General features: G+C 36.1%; 1 protein-coding gene across 1 annotated transcript in view; it reads right to left on the bottom strand.

The window, feature by feature from the left end:
• Positions 1 to 20,872, bottom strand: part of LRRIQ1 (leucine rich repeats and IQ motif containing 1) — a 264,993-nt gene that overhangs the window by 145,905 nt on the left and 98,216 nt on the right. The window lies entirely within an intron of this gene.

Below are 20,872 nucleotides of genomic sequence, written 5' to 3'. Positions count from 1 at the left end.
CTGAAGGGCTCCACAGAACCCCAACTTTACACTTTTTTCTAATGACACCAAGTTTGGTTTCATTACTACACTGCATAAAATACGGTTAACATGTATTTTTATTTTCCCTGTCTCTCTCTTTTTTTTAAGGGGACCAATATTTTCTTCTGCACCTGGGTCCTCAACTGACCTTAATCCACCACTGCTGTTCTTTATCTTAATCACTCTAAATCCATTGTGAAGAGAATTAAAGGCTAGATTCCCATGTGTGCCTCCAACCTTAAGACAGTGTTTCTGAAAAGACTGTCCTTGAACTGCTTCATCAGTGGAGCCTGGGACACTTTAAAATGCAGAGTGTTGAGATCAAGATGGTGGAGGAGTAAGTGGAAGCTACACTAACCTTTTCCCAGGATTTACAAATTAATTGTGGAGAAATCATCTGGAATAACCAACTGAAAACTAGCTGGAGAGACGTCTTATAGCCATGAGAGACAGAAAAGGCTGCTTCCTCGTGTGAGAAATGCTCACAATAAAAACTGGGAACAGGACTTGAGCAGCAAAGAGAGGCGTTTATTCACCAATCTGCAGCGTTTGGTGAACCACAAGCCAGGAGAATGTGCCCGGAAAGTAGACAAAGAAGACAAAGAAAACTGCTTTTATCCTATGCAGTTAGCTCCCCTCCCTAACGTGATTAGCTCCCCCTCCGCTCTCCTTCTTCCCCTTTTCTCCGTTACTGGTTAATCCAGGTTCACAATCTAACTCCATTAACCGATTAACTAAGGGTGTGATAAACTAAGGGTAATCTAGTTTTAGGTCTATCTCCAACTCATTTGCAAAGTTATCTAGCTACATCTTCCCATTTCTCTGTGTTTGATGACTACAATCTTCCTCCTTTTGATCCCAGAGATATGTATGAGGAGCTCCAGAATGTCATTTCCTCGCCCCTTTTCTATGATTCATCTGTTAATTATCTCCTACTTGTTTGAGAGTCACTGGCTTACTTCTTTATCCCTAACACTTACAATGTGACCAGTAGGAAGTGTGGAGATGTGAAAGGGCTGGCTGGGCTCCCACAGGTGGCAGCTGAAGGGACTGAGAAACAACTCAGCAGCCGGGGCTTCCCCTGAGAAGGGCAGGGTCTAAACCCCCAGCTGGACTTCCCAGACTACAGTAACAAAGCAGAAAGTAAAATAGCATTCAGCTGTGAAAAGCGAAAAGCCACAGGGTTTTTTACTGGCCTGAAAGAAACAGCTGGAGACAAAGAGTTCTTAAACAGATCACGTATGAAAATATTTTGGCATCCACTTACCTTGGGCTCAAGCAGAGAGAGGGCATAGAGGACTAAAGAAGCTTGGAGAGAATTTGGGGTGGCAGCTTTGAGGACAGAACTTAGAGAGCAGCCGAATGGGTCCCAGTGCTGACTCATTCTCCAAACTGCAGGCAGATCATTCCCATCAAAGTGGCATCAGCCTTAGGGGAAGGAAAAACCGCACCTGCAGGAATTAATCTTTCCCACCCTCAGTGCTTAAGCCTGACAGCTGATCACAGATTGAATAGATTAACAACTAAATGAGACAGGCAAAGGCAGTAGATCTCTGGTAGTCTCCAATAGGCTGTCTAGGCCCAGGTTGGTACATGATCTGACATCACCAAGGGCAGATCCAGGAAGTTTAGATCAATCTAAGAAGCAGCAACAAAGAGGAAGAGTCACAAAAATGGGGAAACAGGAAAACCACCTCCCATTGAAAGAAAAGGAGGAATCCCCAGAAACAGTGCTAAATGAAACAGAGAAAAAGAAAACCATCAAACATGTAATTCAAAACATGGATTATAGGGAAGCTCAATGAGCTCGGTGAGCTCAAAGAAAACTACAAAGAACTCCAGGGAAACTACAAGGAACTTATTGAGAATTACACCAGCATGAAAAAGGACATAGAAGCTATCAATAAAAGACAAGAGGAAATAAAAAAATACAATTTCTGAATTAAAGAACACAGTAGAAGAAATTAAAAACAGGCTAGAGGAAGCAGAAAACTGGATCAGTGAGCTGGAGGACAATGTAGAAAAAAATTCCCAGACAGTGCAACAAAATGAAAAAAGACTGAAAAAGAATGGAGAGGTTTTAAGAGAGCTGCAGAACAACATGAAATGTAATAATATTCATATCATAGGAATACCAGGAGGAGAAGAAGAGCAAGGGATAGAAAATCTGTTTGAAAAACTAATGACAGAAAACTTCCTTAACTTGATGAGAGAAAAAGTCCCACAAGTGAAGAAGCACAGAGGGTCTCAATGAAGATGAACCCCAACAGGCCCACTTCAAGACACATCATAATTAAAATGGCAACATTGAAAGACAAAGAGAGAATCCTAAAAGCAGCAAGAAACAGCTAATAAGATACAAGGGAGCTCCAATAGGGCTATCATCAGATTTCTCAGCAGAAATACTATAAGCCAGAAGAGAATGGTCAAAAATATCCCAAGCAAAGAAAAACAAAGGCCTACAATCAAGAATACTCTACCCAGCAAGGCTCTCATTCAAAATAGAAGGTGAAATAAATAATTTCCCAGATGAAAGAAAGCTGAAAGAATACATCTCCACCAAACTAGCATTGCAAGAGATGCTAAAGGGTCTGCTTTAAGAATGAAGAAACAGAGAGAGGAATACAACTACAAAGGGGTAAAATGACAATGAATAAGTACCCATCAATAATAACCTTAAATGTAAATGGATTAAATGCACCAATAAAAAGACATAGGGTTGCTGAATGGATTATAAAGCCTGACCTTCATATATGCTGTCTACAAGAGACTCACCTTAGAACAAAAGATCTACACAGACTGAAAGGGATGGAAAAAAGTATTTGAAGCAAATGGACATGAAACAAAAGCTAGGGTAGCAATACTTATATCAGACAAAAGAGATTTCACATCAAAGTCCATAAAGAGAGACAAAGAAGGACATTTTATAATACTTAAGAGAAAAATCCATCAAGAAGATATAACCCTTGTAAACATACATGCACCCAACATAAAAATATTTTTGAAAGACTCCAGGAAGGATAATAGACAGCAATGCACTCATAGTAGGGGACTTTAACACGCAATTGTCAACAATGGACAGATCTTTGAAGCAAAGAAACACCAAGGATATTGAGGCATTGAACAACACTAGATCAAGTGGACTTAGTTGATATATATAGAACTTTTCACCCCAAAGAAGCAAAATATAAATTATTTTCAAATGCACATGGGACATTTTCAAAGATGGACCACATGATAGGACACAAAACAAGCCTCAACAAATTCAAGAAAATTGAACTTTCAGACCACAATGCCTTGAAACTAGAAATCAACCTCAAAGAAAAAAATCAAAGACACCCAAACTCATGGAGAATGAATAACATGCTATTAAATAATGAATGGGTTAACAATGACATCAAGGAAGAAATCAAAGTTTCTAGAAACAAATGACAACGAACACAAAACAACCCAAAACCTATGGGATACAGCAAAAGCAATCCTGAGAGGAAATTTCATAAAAATGCAGGCCTATCTAAAAAGAGTGGGAGGAAAGAGGAAGATGGCGGCGGAGTAAATAGCAGTGTTGTCTGCTTGCTCCTATCATGGAAAGCTTGGGAAACAGAGAGACAAGTGAATGAGTACAAACTACGGACAGCTCCAGTGGGGAAGGGAGAGTGAGAGCAGAGTGGAAAAGGGCAGAAGGTTCGCCCATGCTCTCAGGAGGAGTTGCTGGACCCACCAAGCCCCGTGCTCCTACCGGACCGCACCCCAGAGGGACAGCTGCAGACCAGCTCACCAACCAAAATCTGCTTGGAGACTGTGGCCTACTGTGGGAGCAAGGACCAGCAGAGTCCTGTAAGGAAACAATAGAAAGGTTTCTGTGAAGCGGCCGGAGGTGTAGGAGGACAGCGAGTGGCCCAGACTGTGGGAAGCTGTATGATCTGAATCTGGGTGGACATCCCTCAAACAGGCAGGTCTGGGATGGTGACCCCATGCACCGGGTGCACGCATCACGGCGCCAATCAAAAAAGAGGAGTTGAACTGGGCTGGGAGAGCTGCATTAGAAACAAGATCTTGGTCAGAGCTCCAGACTGGCGGGCCGGGGTCGCAGGAGAATGGTAAGATGGTGAGCAACCCAGAAAATGGGAAGCTGTGTGAACTGAATCTGATGCTGGCGGCACCACATACTGGGCACACACATACATCGTGGCGCCACTGATCAGAAAAAAGTGGAATTGGGCTGGGAAAACTGTGTTAGAAACATGGTCTCAGTCAGGGCCCAAAGTGGGCGGGCAGAGTGCGCAGGCGAACAGTGAGGCACTGCCAGCCAGGGGCGGAGCCCAGTGTGGCAGCTTGGAACACAGAGACTTTTTGGAAGGAAGAGCAAAGGCAGGATCCAAGGCAGAGCGTGGACTAGGATCATGCGCACTGGCATGCCAACAGAACAGCATTACTAAAGAAGCTTGAGGATTGCTGGAGGGTGCTGCAGGACAAGTGGGGAGAGACCCAACTCTGCAGCTCACAGCAGATAGTTACAGCAGGCCCGAGTAAGAGAAAAGTAGCCGTAGAAAACAGCCAGAGCTCCTCACAGCCAGCCAACCAGAAGAAAATTTGAAACTCATGGAATTTTGACCAGGTGTGGCTCCAGAAAAAGAAGACGGCACACAAAGGCTGAACTGAGTAAAAATTTTCTTTTTAATTTTAATTTTAATTGTTTTATAAATATTTTTTTCTCTTTAAACTATCTCTTTAATGTGTTTCATACCATCTCTCCCTCCCATCCTTCATCTTTAATTTTTGTTTGTTCATTTGTCTGTTTTGTTTAACCTCCCTTTCACACTAAATATATAGCATTTAACTACTATATAAATCTAATACTATACACTACCACTTTCTTACTTTATCCTGAATTCTTCCTTCTCTCTTTTTTAAATTAACATACAATGTAAATATTACTTACTGTCTTGCATAGTCTTGACACTACTTGCTACTATTATTACTCTATCATCACCCCTCTCAAAAATCATCTTTTTCTGCATTTAAAACAACTCATCTATTTCTCCTATAGTATAATAGCCCTAACCTCTTTACATTTATATAAATACTGGCTCATTTGCTGCCGATAGTGGGATAGAAGGTGGGGGATATTTATGAGGGTGTGGGTTTCTTGCCTGGGCTGTGTGTTTATGTTTTTAACACCATCTCCACAAAAGAACTCAAGACAAGGTAGTAGAATGACTCTCAATCAACTAGCCAGATGGAAGGTCCCACCAAAGAGTAACGGAAATATAACCAGACAGCATAAACAAACAACATAAAGGGTATCCCAAGAATTTCAGGCTCAGAGATCAAATATACTGCACCACTGAAACCCCCAGATCTCCTATAAATAATCTCATACCACAAAGATGGGAAATCAAAGCAGATAAATCCAAAAAACAAAAACAAACAAGAAGAATCCAACATGGGAAGACAAGGAAACAACCTTCCAATGAAAGGAAAAGAGGAATTCCCAGAAAGAGAGGTAGATGGAATAGATGTAGCCCAAATGACAGACATGGAATTCAAAATAATGGTGATGAAGAAGCTCAATATACTCGACAACCTCAAAGATAACTACGACAATCTCCAAGGAAATTACCAACAGGTCTAAAAAAATTATAGGAAAGTTACAGAGAACTACACCAGCATAAAAAAGGTCATAGAAACTATCAATAAGAACCAGGAAGAAATGAAGAATACTATCTCTGAACTAAAAAACAAAGTAGAATCAATCAAAATCAGTCTAAACGAAGCAGAGGATCAGATTAGTGAGTTAGAGGACAACGTAGAAAAAAATTCCCAGACAATACAACAAAATGAAAAAAGACTGAAAAAGTATGAAGAAGGTCTAAGGGAATTACAGAACAGCATGAGACAAAATAATATCCATATCATTGGAATAAAAGAAGGAGAAGAAGAACAAGGGATAGAAAAGCTGATAGAAAAAATGACAAAAATTTTCCTAACCTGATGAGAGAAAAAGTCATGCAAGTCCAAGAAGCACAGAGAATCCCAATAAAAAGGAACCCCAAAAGGCCCACCCCAAGGCACATGATAATTAAAATAGCAACATTCAAAGACAAAGAGAGAATCCTAAAAGCAGCAAGAGAAAAACAGCAAATAACATACAAGGGAGATCCGATAAAGCTATAGACCAATTTCTCAACAGAAACACTACAAGCCAGAAGGGAATGGTCAAAAATATTTCAAGCAATGAAAAACAAAGGCCTACAACCAAGAATACTCTACCCAGCAAGGCTCTCATTCAAAATGGAAGGTGAAATAAGGAATTTCTCAGACAAAGGAAGACTAAAAGAATACATTTCTACCAAAACAGCATTGTAAGAAATGCTCAAAGGAATGATCTAAGAAAGAGAAGGGAAAAAAAAAAGAGGGAAAAAACACAGGTACAAAGGGAAATGAATAAATACATGTCAATATTAACATTTAATGTAAATGGGATAAATGCACCAATTAAAGACATAGGGTAGTGGAATGGATACAAAAACAGGACCCACATATTTGCTGTCTACAAGAAACACACTTCAAACAAAAGATTTACACAGACTAAAAGTGAATGGATGGAAAATAGTATTCCAAGAAAACAGATATGAAAAAAAGCTGGGGTAGCAATACTTACATCAGACAAAATGGATTTCAAAGCTAAGGCCATAAAAGAGACAAAGAAGGACATTTCATAAGACTTAAGGGAACAATCCATCGAGATGATATAACACTGATAAACATGTATACACCCAACATAGGAGCACCCAAATACATAGAGAAAATACTAGAAGATCACAAGAAGGATATTAACAACAACACACTCATAGTAGGGGACTTTAAGACTCCATTATCAACAATAGACAGATCTTCAAAGCAAAGAAACACCAAGGATATACAAACATTGAACAACACACTAAACCACATGGACTTAACTGATATATATATAGAACCTTTCACCCCAAAGAAGCAAAATATACATTCTTTTCAAATGCACGTGGGACATTTTCAAAGATGGACCACATGATAGGACACAAAACAAGCCTCAACAAATTAAAGAAAATTGAACTTTCAGACCACAATGCCTTGAAACTAGAAATCAACCTCAAAGAAAAAAAATCAAAGACACCCAAACTCATGGAGAATGAATAACATGCTATTAAATAATGAATGGGTTAACAATAACATCAAAAAGAAATCAAAAAGTTTCTGGAAACTAATGATAATGAACACACGACAGCTCAAAACCTATGGGACACAGCAAAAGAAGTCCTGAGAGGGAAGTTCATAGCAATACAGGCATATCTGAAAAGGATAGAAGAATCTCAAATAAAAAATCTAACCCTAAAGCTACAAGAACGAGAACAACAACAAACAAAGCCTAGGGCAAGAAGAAGGAAAAGTATCATCAAGATCAGAGCAGAATTAAATGACATGAAGACTAAACAACCAATTCAAAGATCAATAAAAGTAGGAGCTGGTTCTTTGAAAAAGTAAACAAAATTGACAAGCCGTTAGCCAGGTTCATGAAGAAAAAAAGAGAGAAGACCTAAATAAACAAAATCAGAAACTAAAAAGGCGAAATGACAACCGATACCACAGAAATACAAAGGATTGTAAGAAATTACTACAAACAACTATATGGCAAAAAATTTGACAACCTAGATGAAACGGATGAATTTCTAGAAATATATAACCTTCCAAAACTGAATCAAGAAGAAGTAGAAAGTCTCAACAGACCAATAACAAAGAAGGAAATTGAAACAGTAATCAAAAATCTCCCAGCACACAAATGCCCTAGACCAGATGGCTTCACAGGAGAATTTTACAAAACATTTAGGGAAGAACTAACTCCTACCCTTCTCAAACTATTCCAAAAAATTCAGCAAGAGGGAAAACTCCCAAACCCTTTCTATGAAGCCAGTATTACCCTAATTCCAAAACCAGGTCAAGACACAACAAAGAAAGAAAACTACAGGCCAATATCACTGATGAACATAAATGCTAAAATCCTCAACAAAATATTGGCAAACAAGATCCAACAACACATTAAAAAGATCATACACCATGATCAACTGGAATTCATCCGAGGGTGCAAAGATGGTTTAATATTCGCAAATCAATAAATATAATACATCACCTAAAAAAAATGAAAGACAAGAATCACATGATCATATCGATAGATACAGAAAAAGCATTTGACAAAGTATAACACCCATTTATGTTGAAAACACTCAGCAAAATGGGAATAGAGGGAGCATACCTTAACATAATTAAGGCTATATATGAGAAACCTGAAGCCAACATCATACTCAATGGACAAAAACTGAAAGCATTCCCCCTGAGATCAGGAACAGAAAAGCATGTCTACTCTCACCACTCCTATTCAACATAGTGTTGAAAGTCCTAGCCACAGCAATCAGACAAGAAAAAGAAATAAAAAACATCCAAATTGGGAAAGCGGAAGTAAAACTATCATTATATGCAGATGACATGATAGTATACATAGAAAACCCTATAGACTCCACTAAAAAACTACTTGAACTAATAAGTGAATTCTGCAAAATAGCATGGTACAAAATAAATATACAGAAATCTAAGGCATTTCTGTACACCAACAATAAAATATCAGAGACAGAAACAAAAAAGAAAATACCATTTACCATAGCAACAAGAAAAATAAAGTACCTAGGAATAAACTTAACCAAGGAGATAAAAGACCTGTACTCAGAAAACTACATAACACTATAGAAAGAAATTAAGGAAGATACAAATAAATGGAAACATATACCATGCTCACGGATGGGAAGAATCAAGATCATTAAAATGTCCATACTACCAAAGGCAATTTATAGATTTAATGCAATCCCTATTAAAATACCAGTGACATTTTTCACAGAAGCTAGAACAAATAGTTCAAAAATGTATATGGAACCAAATAAGAGCCCGAATAGCCACAGCAATTTTGAGGAAGAAGAACACAGTAGGAGGAATCACAATATCTGATATCAAACTATACTACAAGGCCACGATAATTAAAACAGCCTGGTACTGGCATAAGAACAGACATATAGATCAATGGAACAGAATAGAGAGCCCAGAAATAAACCCAGCTCTATATGATCAACTAATATTTGACAAAGAGGGAAGAAACATAAAATGGACTGAAAAGAGCCTCTTCCATCAATGGTGTTGGGAGAACTGGGCAGGGACATGCAAAAAAATGAAACTAGACCACCAACTTATACCATACATCAGAATAAACTCAAGATGGATCAAAGACTTAAATGTACACCGTGACACCATAAAAGTCCTAGAGGAAATCATAGGCAGGAAAATTTCAGATATCGCATGTAGCAATATTTTCACTGATATATCTCCTTAGGCAAGGGAAATAAAGGAAAGAATAAACAAATGGGGCTACATCAAACTAAAGAGTTTCTATTCAGCAAAAGAAAACATCAGCAAGTTGAAAAGGGAACCAACCATATGGGAAAATATATTTGCCAATGATACATCAGACAAGGGATTGATCTTCAAAATATATAAAGAACTTATATGACTCAACACCAACAAGACAGACAACCCAATTAAAAAATGGGCAAAGGACCTGAACAAACACTTCTCCAAAGAGGACATACAGAGGGTTCATAAACATATGAAAAAATGCTCAACATCACTAGCCATCAGAGAGATGCAAGTAAAATCCACAATGAGATACCACCTCACACCAGTCAGAATGGTCGCCATCAACAAATCAACAAAATGTGTTGGTGAGGATGCAGAGAAAATGGAACCCTAGTGCACTTTTGGTGAGAATGCAGACTAGTGCAGCCACTATGGAAAACTGTTTGGAATTTCCTCAAAAAACTAAAAATCGAACTCCCTTTTGATCCAGCCATTATATTGCTAGGATTATATTCGAAGGATCCTGAAACACCAATTCAAAAGAACCTATGCACCACTATGTTCATAGCAACACTATTTACAATAGCCAAGTGCTGGAAACAACCTAAGTGCCCATCTGTAGATGAGTGGATCAAAAAACTGTGGTACGTTTACACAATGGAGTGCTATGTAGCAGAAAGAAAGAACCTCTACCATTTGCAACAACATGGATGGAACTGCAGAGAATTATGCTTAGTGAAATAAGCCAGGCAATGAAAGAAAAATATACCATATGCTATCACCTATTACAGGAGACTAATGAACAACATAAACAAATGAGGAAAATTGAATCAGAGGCATGTAAACAAGGAGTAGAGTAACAGTGATAAGGAGGGAGGGGAAGGGAGAGAAGGAGGGTAAGAAAGGGAAGGGTCTAGTCAAATAATATGTATAAATGTCCCATGGACATGGACAACTGGATCGGGACTGACTGTGGGAGAAGGAGTGGACAAGGTGTGGGGAAACAATAGGGAAAAAAGTGGGACAACTGTAACAGAAAAACAAAAAAATTTTTAGTGGGGGGAAAAAAATGAAAGCAAAATAAATTAATAAATGAGCCAGAAAATCCCACCGCCCCAAAATAACCTCACATGTAGGAAAGTGAAGAAAAGAAAATGTAAAGTATAGAAATGCAATTTTAGTGAATATTAGAAGGACAAGGATTCCCTTCATACTGTATATTTTTCTCCCTACCTGATCCCTCCAGAATTTGGCATTCTGAAGAAGTAAGTAATGACATAAAGTTCTTTGCATAAAACTAAGAAGACCAGTTATTAATAGGGTTTTGTTGACCATGATTTTGACTGTAATGTCATACCTAAAGGACCTAAAGGAGGCATGCTTGGACTCTGGTTGTTACCAAAAAGCCCTGAGGAACTGGGATTGACTTTCAAAGGTCAGAGAAGCCCAAGAGAAAAAAGGCCTGGTACCTAGGTTGGATGTGTGATCCATGACAATCTTTCCAGGGAAGGAATAAAAGTTGCTTTCCTGAAAGATGGCTAGAAGGGACCTTAAGGCACAATGGAAAACCCAAAGGACTTGGAAGAGACAGGTGTGTACAGGCAATGCTGAATAGCAGGTATGTGGCTCAGCTTCTGTGCCCTGAAGGGCAGACTGAAGGTCACCCAAAATGTTCCTTGTGTAAGTTCCAGCAAAGCAGATATAAAGATAATATTTAATCATTTGCTGCTCTTGTTGTGTTTATGCAAATGAACAGGATAAATTAAAACTGGACTTAATGCAGTCCCTTTGATGACAAGGAGGGTAATCTTAAGGAGAAATATTGTGATTCAAGGAAAATCACAATGCTCAGTGGTAGATTATAAAGTAGTGCAACTAACTGTCTTTATAGTTTATTTTTATTTAAAGTTTGTTTTCATTTGAAAGTTAAAGTAGGTCTGCGACATCATCAAAGATGCTTAACATGCAGGCAAGAAGAATGTCAAATGTCTTGCAACTGGATGTGTTTCCAATGAGACAGTCTTGCAGATTAAAAAAAAAATTAATCTTGTGATTAATTAGAAGGTGGAGGAGAATAAATATTTTGACTATTTTTAAAAAATGCAGAATCTTCAGTCACACCAGTCATATACTGGTGAGTCCAGGAGAATCTGTATTTTAAAAATATAGCCCTTTTATTGCATTTTAAAGAATAACAACCATTGTATTAGGACGAAAATAGATTACAACACTGTATGCTAAAATTAGAGATGCTCAGGTTAAATTTAAAAATAAACAAACAAACAAAAAAGTCTGAAATTCTGATCATTTAAAAATTATCTCTAATTTCAAAATAAATAAATAAAGCTTTCATGGAAAATTATAACAAAACATATATGTGTGTGTGTGTGTGTATGATATTAGGAGAATTTGCCAAAATAAGAGATACTGTGGGAATGGGCAGTTACATTCCAATGATCTGGTCACTGATTAACATTGTCATTGGTTTTATATAAATGGTTTTATATAAATTGCTGTGACACTGAAATTAGAGAGTATGTTTCAAATATATAGAAGAAACCAGCTTTCTATTCAGAAAAAAAAGTGATGACAAAATAAAGAGCCATTTTAATCAAATAATCTAATGTAATCCTAGAGGAACAAATATAAGAATTTGCTTATTAGATTAATGGATGGATCAATATTTTACCCCAAGCATATTTTCACAAGTTTTTATGCTTGAGACAAAGTGATTAAAAATAAATAAATTCAAAAGTAATAGCAGAGATTAGGTTTGTTTCTAGGTGTTGCAGCTAGCATTATGTGGAAGCTATTCTGATGTTAACTGATGCCTCATCACCAAGGAACAAAGTGATAATTTTATCATCAAATACATCAACATAGCTTGAATTTTTACCTTTGGAATATTTTCAGATTACACTTATCATCTTTATATAACGTTTTATTTTAATCACAATATTTTAAACTTCTTTTGGATGTAAAAATTTAATTTGGTTGGGAACTTCACAAGTGTGACAATATCTTGAAATTTGTGATATATATAATAACTACCTAGAATGGAGTTAGTGTTTTATTTAAAAATATTTTTCTTTACTTTTATTTAAAGAAAAGTTCTCAGATCTATATAGGTTGGTAGTACAGGGACTGTCCTTAATTAAGTTCAAATGCAGCCTTATAAGACTCAATGATGAATATATATTAGAAAGTGCTGTAACAAGTTGATTCATGTTGGAAATGAAGTTTAAAAATACTAAGTATGTCGACATTAGTTTTTCCATCTGGGTTCCTGCTAGTCAAGGGCTGAATCAATACTTCATTTAGTAAAAACTTCCTGGTGAATATTCTGTCACTTAAGAAGCTCTGTTAATCATTAATGAATGAAAAACATCCCCAAAGGAGATTCCATAGTGAGTCTGTGGTTTCAGTTTAAAAATTTTTTTTTTAGTACATCAGTTTTGTTCGTGTTATCACTGGCTAGACATGAAAGTAAAAAGCCAATTGGGAAAATCTACAACTAATGCCTTTGTTCGTATCAAGGGGTTATGTAAAGTTCATTGGAACACACTGGTTAAAGTTTGCATTGATCCTTTCACTAACTAATCCATATTTTATAAATCATAAGATATGAAACCCTTTAGATAAATTAATGCCTTCTTAAAATAATGAAACTGTATTAGGCGAACTAATCTAAGTGAAATTTGATAGATAATATCAAATAGAGTAAGTATTACTCTAGTCCAGAAAAGTTCATTTAAATATATAAATTATACTAGCTAAATTATGTATAATTTATTGATAATATAGTATCAATATAATTTATATTGATAATATAAATATTACCTATTTTATTTCCATATTATTTCTAATTAAATGTTTTCTTCAAGAATGTAAAATATATATTGTTACACATAAAATGTGGATATCTATATTTCAATAGATTTATATAAATATATTTATCACAAACATATTTTATTCAACAAGTGTTTATGCTCCATAAAAACAAAAGAAAATAAATTAATTAAAAGATTATCCAGGACATTTTTTTCTTTCTAGTTACAACTGGTAACATGACAGCTCGTTGGATGGAAACTGATATCAGATCAGCAGGAGAATTCATGTCTCATTTGCCCAACACCTAACAGAAAAACCATTGCCCCATTCACTTAGCATAAAAGTAGGCTCCAAATAATGGACAAAACTACCTATTTTTATTTCTCATCATAGACTTGGTCTATATAGTTATTTTGAAAAGTAAATACAGCTATCTAAAACAACTCACCAGGTATTTTCATTATTAGTAATATCACCTGCCAAGCAGAGTGTTTTGGACATAATCACTCTCCTTTTTTGTGTATGGGAGATTTCATTCTAAGATCTAGATCCTAGAAATAAGAACCTAAAACTTGGGGATTAGTGCTTTAAATCCCAATGTAAGAGAAACAGCCCCAGAACTTGAGGTAGTACGTTTGGATGGGGACCTTGACTGCTTCTATTCCATGAAGGGTTTCCATCTAATGATAGAGAGTTCTAGAAACATATTTAAGTGGTTTTTTTCACATATACATACACATTAATTAATTAAAATTTCTGATCCTCTTATGACTAGACATTAGATGATAGTTGATATTTCCTATAGTAATTTGTCCCAGGATCAATTTCTCAGGAAACTCGGAGAATCTGATGAACATTATGGTTCGTTAGAAGTCTGAGGTCTCCCATTTTAGAACTCCTGATATTGACAACTACAGCAAGTCAACAATTGTAAATATTTCAGTTACCAAAGTATAATTTAAAAAATTCAATAAGAAATTGAATAGATAAAAATCAAACATGCATTTTTTCAAGCTTTAACAAATTACAATATAAGTAAATTTTATGATGAAAAACAAACACAGGAGCCTGTCAGAATGAGGAGATAGAGAAGTATGGCCCAAAAGGGGGAATGAATCAAGGAGATAGACAACCTAACAGATGAGGAGATAGACAACCTAACAAATGCAGAATTCAAAACACTGGTGATAAAGATGCTCACAGGCTTGACAGATATGCTTGAGTATGGCAAACGCATAAAAGAAGAAGTGAAGGCTATGTTAAGTGAAATGAAGGAAAATCCACACAAAACCAATGGTGAAGGGAAGGACACCGGGGTTCAAATCAATGATTTGGAACATAAAGAAGAAAAAAGATAGTCAACTAGTGCAGAATGAGGAAGCAAGAATTTGAAAAAATGAGGAAAACTTCCCAAATTTTTCGAAGGAGATGGACATACAGGTCTGGGAAGCACGGAGGGTCTCAGGCAAGCTGGACCCAGAGGGGGCCACACCAGGAAGCACCGTGACTGAGATGCCAACGGTGAAAGATAAAGACAGAGTCCTGGGAGCAGCAAGATAGAGGCAGAGAGTTACCTGCAGGGGGCTGTCTGTAGGACTATCAGCTGATTTCTCAGAGGACACTTTGCAGGCAGGAAGGGACTGGCAAGCAGTATTCAATGTGATAAAAAGCAACCTACAATCAGGATTACTCTATCCTGCAAAGCTATCATTTGGAATGGAAGGGCAGATGAAGTGCTTCCCAGACAAGCTGAAGCTTAAGGAGTTCATCATCACCAAGCCATTATTATACGAAATGTCAAAGGGACTTACTTAAGAAAAAGAAGATCAAACTGCGAACATTAAAATGATAACAAACTCACAACTATCAACAACTGAATCTAAAAAATAAAAACAAAATCAAACTAAGCAAACCAGAATAGGAAGAGAATCATAGGTATGGGGATCATTTGGAGGGTTATCAGCTGGGAGTGGGGAGGGGGAGAAATGGGGAAATGGTGCAGGGACTAAGAAGCATAATTGGTTGGTACAAAATAGACAGAGGGAAGTTAAGAATAGTATAGGAAAGGGTGAAGCCAAAGAACTTACATGCATGACCCATGGACATGAACTAAGAGGGGTGGGATTGCTGAAGGGAAGGGATACTGGGCAGAGGGGAGCAAAGGGGAAAAAAATTGGAACTATGGTAACAACATAATCAATAAAATATACTTAAAAAATGTTATGATGTATGTCTTTAACAAATAATTTTGGGGTGCCTATATGGCATACAATTTCATATATATATCATCTATCCAGAAAAAGTTCAGCCATTGTTAATATAATCAGAATGGTTTGTGTTACATGGATATAAACTGGCAGCCAAGGAGAGTGAACTGGAATGTGCATGTGTGAACAATGACAATTTCACTGTACTAGTCAGTGGAGGTGATAGATGCCATTGAGTGAACATGTTTACTGTGATGCTGTTGCATTCAAACTGAGTAGAGCAACAAATTCACATCAAATTTTGTGTTAAGCTTGAACGTTACTCTAAGGAAACTATTAAGATGATTCAGAAGGCTGCAATTATGGGCAGTACAGTAAGCTAGGCCGACTTCTACTTAATTTTGCCATTTTTAATGCTAGGGCACTCTAATAACCTTTAATTTGTTCACTTTTCCCTAATCTTATCACTTTGTTGCTGAAAGCAATCTTCCCTAAACACTATTTTTCTATTTACATAGCTATTCAAATTTTCTCTGTAGGTCCTTAAAAATAATGGCTAACATCAAATGTGTGATATGCTAGGCAATACCATAAATTGATTTCATGCAGTAGCACATTTAGTTCTCTGAAAGACCGTTAGTGTACTCTGATACTCATGTTCTTCTTGATTTCCCAGGCTCTCTTATAGTTGTGTGGCCACACGACTAGTTACAGCTAATAGCATATCAGAGAAGTGGCCACTGACACTTTTGATGGCAGCATGATTAAATGTCAATTTCCTCTGTGGTCTTTTTCTCTCCCTCCCACCACAATCGACTATTTAAAAAAGAATTTTACATTTAAATTACATGACAAGAGCCACAAAAGGGAAGAAGCCTGAGTTTCTGAGTCTGCTTAGGCAGGACAAACTCACACTGGATGTAATGTAAATAAAAATAAACTTATACCATATTAAACCACATAGATTTTTGTTTGTTGTTGTATAGCATAACCTAATAAATACATCCTATGAGGTAGTAACTATTATTATACCCATTTTATAGATGAAAACTAAGATATAGCAAGGTTAAGCAACTTACATAGACAAACAGGAAGTAGGGGAACTAGAAATGCACCTGAGCAGTTTATTTACAAGGCCTGTACCTGTATCTGCTATGCTATGTAGTCCTTTATCAATGACAATAGTAACATACAGGACCCTTACCAATCTGGTAGAAATTCACCATGTGAAACAATAGAGCATAGAGTTTAAATTCCAAGTTTGAGAACTCAAATCCCTTCCCTGATCCTTATATCCTAAGTATGGATATCATGATGTATCTAAGCTTCAGTAAATACCTCTGTGAAATGAGAATGATAATTACAGAACTCAACTCACAGTTGCTGAGAAGTAAAGTAATATGTACAGATACTTAGCTCACTCTATGATACACTGTTTAAGTGAAAGTACTTGATTTCTTATCTTTCCAATGGCATTTATCACTATACCAACTTCACACCTGAACAGCCTGACCTTCTAACAGAGCCTGACCTCATTTTTCACATTCCCTCCATTATCAGATATTTATTTCATCAAAAGTTTTTTTTCTTTAAACTTGGTTTTAACTTTTACCAAACTTGCGAACTTTAACAGTTTGTCTTTTCAGGGAAGGCAGTTTTTCCCAGTTGCACTAAATCAAGGTGATATTTCCAAATTTCTAAAGCATATCCTTGCCTACTATAATGATCAGCATTGGGTACTGAAATCTCAGAGTTAAGAGCACAAACTCTGGAACCCCACTGCATGGGTTTCAATCCTGGATCTTCCACTTGCCAAGTGTGTGAATTTGGGCAAGTTATTTAACCTTTTTGTAATTCATTTTCCTTAACTCTAAAACAGGGGTACTAGTGAATTATTTAATTAGGCATGTAATAAGGATTAAATGAGAACATTGCTGGCACTACATAAATGCTAGATGAGTGTTTGCTATTATTATTAGTTTTCATGGTTATCATTTTTGGCTATGCCAAAAAAGATTATAAAAATTACTTGAAATTTTGAGTTACATTGAATTTCATTTATAATGTTCAACATGTTAGGACACTAGTTGTATATAGTAGGCATACCCTACATACTTGGCAATTGAGAACCTACATATAGTCTGGTTACCCTGGAAATAGAAAATAGTAGATTTTTGTGTGCTTCTAGGAATTGTTCTAAAAATATATGTGTCATCCCATTCAATTCTCATAACTACCCTATAAGACAGGTACTATAATTGTCATTATTTTATCAATGAAGATTCAGAGAAATAGGAAAGTTAAGTTACTTGCCCAGAATCACACAGTATGGGGAAAGATTAGAATGTACTTATTTAAAAACACAGTGATTTCCAAACTTTAGTATGTATCAAATCACACCGAAGGCTTATTAAATCACAGACTGGGCATCATCCCCTAGTTTCTGATTAAATGGGTCTGGACAGTGTCCAATATTTTGTGTAGGCTGCCAGTTGATGATAAAGTTGCTGGTCTGGAGATACAACATTGAGAATCATTGTACTGTGTTATGCTCTTTCCTGTATGCTATTTAGCTTGAATTGCCCTTGGAAACATGTTTCTAAAGTAGAAGTTGATAAATTCTGTTCCAAAACATTTGATTACATTACATTTTTTAGGCTTCCCTAAAAAAACAGTGAAATATTAGAACTTTATGTGAAAACTCAGCTTTAAATTTAAAAAAAACAACAACACAAAAAAGCCTTTCTGGCAACAGCTATAACTCCACTGTGATACACGTTATCATGGGCAGCAAATTACACAGGTGTTTGACTTGGTGTAAAACACTATTTTCTTAACCAAAGACCAATTAACAAATACAGGAAACCAATACAGGGGTTGGCAAAAGTAGGTTTACAGTTGTGAGTACACAAAATAATTTATACTTTTATTATTATTTATTAATTGTTATATTATCTACTTGTACTCCAACTGCAAATCTACTTTTGCCCACTGTTGTACATCTGGAAAGAGAGTTAGAGGTTTGCAGTTAACTCAGACAAGGGAGGGAACAGAGACCACAGCCTAGACTCTCTAACTTGTTATGTAGGTAAATTAAATAAGATATAGAAAATTTAAACATAATCAGATCATTGATTCCTCAGTAAACTATTTTCTATTGCTTCTGACCTAATAAGAACCAGGATCTTCCTGACTGTGGTCCACAACACAGGGAAACCAAGGCAAGGCAAATCGTCAACTGCTTCTGCCCTAAAATGAGATGTCATAACACTTTGTAAAATCTTTTATTCCTTCTTCTCTATATTTTATTTTTAAAAGTTGTATTTTCACTACCTGATCAAATTGATAAGACTTGCTGTTTGATCCAAACTCTGAGAATCTTGAAACAGATTTTTCTACCTGAATTTTAGTAAATGTTTACCATTCCCTACACTTTCCTGGTGCCAACTCACCTTGCTATATTAGGTAACAAGCCCTATTTTTAGCTTTGTTCTGCCTTGATGTATCCATGACCTGGTATGATAGAAATGTCAAATAGTATATAATAAATAATGTTAAACCATTTAACAAATGTGTAGTTCTGAACATTAAAAGAAACAAGAGTTTAGGCCAAAATCATCACTAGAAAATTCCAAAGTAGACATATGCAAGTCTTTCAGTATTCTGGGATGCAATTCATCTGGACCTGTGTAAATGACTAATGAGCTGAGGATGTGTGAGAGACGCCATGTAAGAATAATGGAAAGAACCAGTAGAAAGCAAAAGGCAGAAAAATTACAAGAACCTACATAAGACTGAAAACAATTCTGATCAGCCAAAGTTGAATGAATACATATAAGAGGTATCAGGGAGAATATTCAGAAAGTCAGCACAATTGTAGGGGGGCTAAATTAGCATCAAACTAAGATTTCCTTCAGAACTCAAAAACAAGCTTTGAAAGTATCTTACTAATTTCAAGTAATTTTGCTGCTGCACATCAGAAAAAATATATATAAGGAACCAAAAATACAAGAATTTATTTATATCAAATTGTATATTTATTCTTACATGTTTAAACTTTAGTCACCTTCCAAGTACTCTCCATTTGATGTAATACATCTATCAAGACATTTTTTCCACTGCTCAAATCAGTTTTTGAACTTGCTTACTTTGATGCCTTTTATTGTTTCTGCTGTTTTTTTGTTTCACTTCTTCCACACTGGCAAAATTTTTCCTTTTGAGGACTTTTTCATTCAGAGAAACATAAAAGAAAGTCACTTGGGGTGACATCTGGTATACAGAGGGTGGGGCAAGGAGGTCATGCCCTTTTGGGTCAAAAACTGCTAAACACTCAGCGCAGTGTAGGCAGGTGTACTCATAAGTCACCCATCATAAAACAGGCAAACACATTAAAAGAGTCTTCAAACAAATTCACTGAAGCCAAACTCAACCTCTCACAACAATGCCAGCAGGTACACTGATACAGATAGGTTCCTAGAACACTCACCTGGTGGGGGAAGCCTGTACTACAAGGTTCCAACCTGCAACAGATAATTCCAGCTTTTGGGGTTCCCTCCCCCCCCAGGTGGCATTTAAAATAAAAAAACAAAGTTAAGAAATCAACAATATAAAAATTTAAATGTCTGAAATACAATCAACATTGACCATTAATGCAAGAAGCAGGAAAATATGACCCAATCAGAAAAAAAAAAAAAAAAAAACTATCAAATTCAAAATGAAAAAGATGATGGAACTAGCAGAAAAGAATGTTAAACAGCATTATAAATATTCTCCATATGTTCAAGATGTTTCAAGAAAACATCAGCATGATTTGGAGAGAAATTGCAAATGTTAAACAAAAGACATAAATGAAATTTCTAGAAGTTAAAAACAATATCTCAAATTTGAACTGAAAAATAGTCAGTATGAAATTAATTACAGAGTACATACATAAGAAAAATATCAGAAAACTTGAAGACATAGAAAACACTATTAATAGTGAAACATAGGCAAAAAAATGTAATAAATTTTAGAACAGAGCAATAGCAACTTCTGGGATATATAAACTGGTATAATATTTTGAAATTAGAATCCTAGTAATATAAAATAGAAATGAGGCAGAAAAATATTTGAAAAAAATAATGGCCAAAACTTTCCAGATTTTATTAAGGTTATCAATCCATCAATTCCAAGATGTTTAATTAATTCTAAACAGAGTAAATCTATATAAAAATCACACCAAAGCACATTATATCAAACTGATGAAAACCACTGACAAAGATAAAATTTTAAAAGTATTCAGAGACAAAGGAATGAAGACAAGAATGTAAGCTGACTTTATGTTGAAACACAAAAGCCAAGAAGACAGTGGAGAGATGTTTTTAAAGTACAGGAAGAGA

The sequence above is a fragment of the Furipterus horrens genome, unplaced genomic scaffold (assembly GCF_987537825.1).
Source record: "Furipterus horrens unplaced genomic scaffold, mFurHor1.1.pri manual_scaffold_4, whole genome shotgun sequence".
NCBI classification, from domain to species: Eukaryota; Metazoa; Chordata; class Mammalia; order Chiroptera; family Furipteridae; genus Furipterus; species Furipterus horrens.
This window is presented reverse-complemented; position numbering and strand designations above follow the sequence as displayed.